This window comes from Diadema antillarum, unplaced genomic scaffold (assembly GCF_040938485.1).
Source record: "Diadema antillarum isolate AM-2024a unplaced genomic scaffold, OU_Dant_1.0 seq00001438_RagTag, whole genome shotgun sequence".
In the NCBI taxonomy this organism is placed as follows: domain Eukaryota; kingdom Metazoa; phylum Echinodermata; class Echinoidea; order Diadematoida; family Diadematidae; genus Diadema; species Diadema antillarum.
The window spans coordinates 534,966-539,572 of record NW_027272188.1 but is presented as its reverse complement, the minus strand read 5'-3'; positions in this window follow the sequence as shown (position 1 = coordinate 539,572).

The following is a 4,607-nucleotide window of genomic DNA, read 5'->3' as shown; positions in this document are numbered from 1 at the left end:
TGTGTAAATAGAGCCTGCTAAATTTCAGCTTAATCTGATTATCCCTCCATTGTTGCTCCTCCTCTGATCTACATCTTGCTTTTTGTCCCATTCATTGCACAGCTAGCATGGTTTGGTAAAGATTAAGCGCTTGAATAGACCCTGTACTTTGTACTTCAGAGCCTCTTTTCTCAGTTCACTTTTCCACAGTGCGTGCTTTCTGTCCAATATTCAGATAGGTTAGGAGAGTCCATTTAAATTGAGTTTCATACATCATTTTAAGCTTAGAGTCTGCTCTTTCAGAATCTGCCCTTAACTAAAAATCCATGTCTGGCGACTTTCTGTTGGTTTTGTGATGCAGGGTCACATATGTTCACACATGATCCGAGTCGGCTGTTGGATGCTGATTCTGAGAGCCAACTGATCAATGTCTGTATTAAAACATCATCGTGATTATATTTTTTGTCCCCATACCATACACTAAGGTAGCATGTCAATGATGGAATATAATCCTGATGTACAATGCACATTGGCCTGTTTGCCATAAAAATCTTACGGATAAATAGAAAATCTCTTGGAATTTTTAGTTTGTCCATGAGGGTTTAGATATGACCACACACTTTCTATATAGGCGATAGGCACAATTTCACATAATCAGGACATGGAATTACGCACATTGCATAAATATGTAACTCCACGGAAAGCAGATATTTGGTGCTCCAGAATGAATCCTTAGTCACAATTAAATGGTCTACCAATTTTATCCAAATATCTTCCTCTACTACTTTCTTATTTATTTAGTCTTTCCATCATTGAACTTCTTGAAGTATCAATCTCTCATCTGCTAAATTCTTCTTGACAGCAGTGTTCATTTCTCAGTAAATTTGGACTGGGAGTAACATTGTAGCCTTTCCTCTTTGATGCAAAACTCAAAGAAAAATGGAAGTGACCTTGTTCACATGACACATTCAATGTGACTACATTGTACCTGTGTATCAATAAAGCTATGCTTAACACTGGCACTGGTCTGACAATCCCAGGTCAGTAAAAACCACTGTCGAGCCAGTAATTTTTCAGGAATAGCCAAATTAATTGATCCAACATGACCAGTAAAAAATGAAAACAAAAATAGCATTGTTGAGGCAAGTCAAAAAAGAGAACATGACCAGTAAATTTTATGGTTCAGACCAGTAAAAAATGGAAAAGCTGGGTATCTACTGGTCTGACACAGACAGGTCAGACCAGTAAAAAAAAATGGGTTAGTGTTCAACCCTGAATAAAGTCTACCACTTTGGAAACAGAAAGAAAGAAATGCTCCCCACAAACCTCGAAAACCGTAAAGGCAAAGGGACAATGTGATACTGCAATATATTTCCTAACATGTCAACATTTGTTCCACAGAGAAGGGCTACATCCACGTCATTCAAACTCACATTATCTGTATAATGGATAGTGAACGTGCAAACCATTTAAATGTTTACACTGCCAGCACATTTGCATCCTGCGGTTCACTGTGGATTGAAATCCAAAGCCGGAAGACATGCACACCCTTATATTGCTTGGATCTTTTTTTTCAATTCTCAGTCCTTTGTCCTTGAAAGAAGGAGGTAGCAGACAGAGTACCAGGGGAATTAATTGCATGCCTCGCTTACAGAACATTAATTACCAGGTAACACATACTCCATAAACATGCTCCAAGAGTGCACTGAAGAGGTTAATACTCCAGACCAACTGACTACGAACATGACAACCAATGAATATAAACTCCATAGACATGCTTTCACATGGGACATACAACATGGGGTTGATATGCACCTTTCACATGCAAAAATAAATAGATGGATGAATGAATAAATATATAGCATCACAAATAATCAATCATGCTTTCTTTTTCAAGGCACACCTAGTGTGGAACAGCACTGGTAGGTTCTTGGATGCAAGTGAATGACATTCAGAGATGACAACACCCTTGAAATGTGAACACAGCTTTGCAGACATTCAAGCTGGTCACATGACACGATGGAATGTAACATCACCATGCATACAGAGCAGCCACAGTGGCACGGGTGTGTACTACTAAAAAAATATGAGAATTTAAAAAAACAACAACAACAATACCACCACATTTCCCAGCCAGCTAACAGCTAACCTTTGATGAGAGAGGGGCCTGGCCACGCACCATGTCACCGTTTGGGGGGCCGGCGCTGGAGGGGGCCCCAGAGTTCATTGGAGGAGGGGGAGGACCGGACGAGGGGTTGTTTGCTGCATGGCGCTGGCTACTTCCTCCCCCTCCTCCCCCACCTCCTCCTCCTCCTCCTCCTCCCCCGCTATGGTGGTGGTGATGGTGGTGGTGGTGATGCTGCGCTTGGGAAGAGGACTGCATCATCTGATATATGAGATGCTGCTGCTCCTGTCAACACACACAATGGACCAACGTCAAATTCCGCCCCCCTCTTACAAAGTCCTTGCCCCTTCACCAAGCTCCTACACAATAAGACTATCTCTAAATGCCTTGAACCCGTTGAGGATGGGCTGATCTCACAACACGCATTTCCCATAGACACTTGCCTGAGTATACTCGGGACTCGTCCTCAACAGGTTACACATCGTATATTTTAACACACATCTTGCAAAACTGTAATGCTACTAAAATTCCTTCGAACTCTAATACAAAACTCTTTTACTCTACAATATGTCAAAAGCAAAACACTCTCAACTAAAGGGAATTTGACATTTAACAGGATCGACACAATACTCACAATCCATATTACGGCAGGAAATGAATTATCAGATTGTCTCGAAACTTAAATAAGATTGGGTCTTACACAGAATCAGGTTTGGTGATACTTAAAGTAGCAGCTCATTTATGATATTCATGGACATAAAAACTTCACATCGGTCTTCAGTTTTGCTGTTCTTTTCAACGAAAGTAGATTCGTTTTTATTTCAGCAGGTTCTCATTGCCATCCTAAAATTGACATCGCAAGTCGGGCACACGCTACTGTAAAGGTGATGGCGCACTCTGCAAGGTGCACCTCTTTGGAATTTCCAAGGAATTTACAAGAGAAGACCACTGTTATTCTTCATCCAGTCAAGCCCAGCATAATACATATCTGACAATGGGGAGTGTCCTCCTTTTAAGGGCAATGGCCACGTGCACAATCCTCACTAAGGCTCACAGACTACATCGCAGCTTGCCTTCGCTCGGGAATGACTGGCCCGAGTGATCATGTTGCAAAACATGCAGTGCCTGGTCACATGACTTCTTATGAGAGTCAAGCTCCCCAGCACAGTTTTGTTGTTACTTTTCAGATAATGCATTGCTCAGAATGCTATCAAAACAGAGGATCTTCTTACACTGACAGAGATGATGCTGCTAAGGAGTACCTACATTTCCTGCACCTGAAACTAAGATTCTCTTTCTGATGGGAAAAAAAAAAAAATCTGGAACCGCCTATGACTTCAGAACCAAGCAGCATAACATACATGTGTGTACTGTATCAACCTACAAAACATTGCTTCAACAAGAAACCTCAAATGGCTACATCGTTAGAAGGCATGGCATAGATATCTTGAGCCCTGTGTGTTCATACCTTCCTCCCCACACCAGCTGTATTCAAGGTTTGATATAAAGATACAGGAACTATGCCAAAGTCAATGATGGTAGACTTCTTTTAATTTGTCTACAAATGCTCCCACCACAAAAAGTACAGAAGTATGACTTCTCTCGTTAGTTTCATTAAAAGATAAAATATCAGTGAGTACGAAGCAAATTCATGTTCACATATCAAAGAACACAGTAAACTGCTGAATCAACTTGTTTTGTTAGTACGAAACATACTCACACATAACAAGTGTGACTTGCATTGCATGAGTTTGATGCAATACACAATAACTTGGCTTCATAAAATTTTGGATAATACATTTCAGTCTTGATCTATCTGTGAAAAGATACACTCTTTTTTCAACTCCCTCACTCAACAGATATTAGTCAACATTTATAAGCACAGCAACAAAATTTGCATTTTCAACATACTGTTGTATCGTGAATGTCAAAACACAAATCCTACACCTGCACTGGAACTTTCCCTCTTGGCATAGGAAATTAATGAGCTGCTGTCATATTTGTCTTGGCTGCATTCGGAACATTTGTTATCTTCTAAAAGCACCTCAAGAGTGAGACCTACCCTGAGTACATCTGGTGTTAAACGCAGCCATAGGTGTACTCACCGGTGTAAGGTGTCTGCTGTGCCCGGCTGCCATGTGATGTGGGACTGGGTGCGAATGGTACATTCCAATGCCATGCCCCGGTGCCGCCGTTGCACCGCCCACGGCTCCTCCTGAGGAGGCCAGGTCCTTGGCGGGTCCCCTCTCTCCGGGAACCTTCTCCCGACCGATGCCCGGCAACGCATCCCCAGAGCTGTGGCGGGAACGAAAATCACATCTCAGTAATGATCCGGATGGATAATCACCCTAGATAGTGCAGTGCATAGCAACTAAGATAAATGTTTACAGTGTATAACAGATATTAGATTGTATAATTGTGTATTACTGACTTTCTTCCTTTAGCACAACATTGGGGTGTCAAATCGATACAGAATATTTAGTCCCTTCGGAAGCAGAGAGCC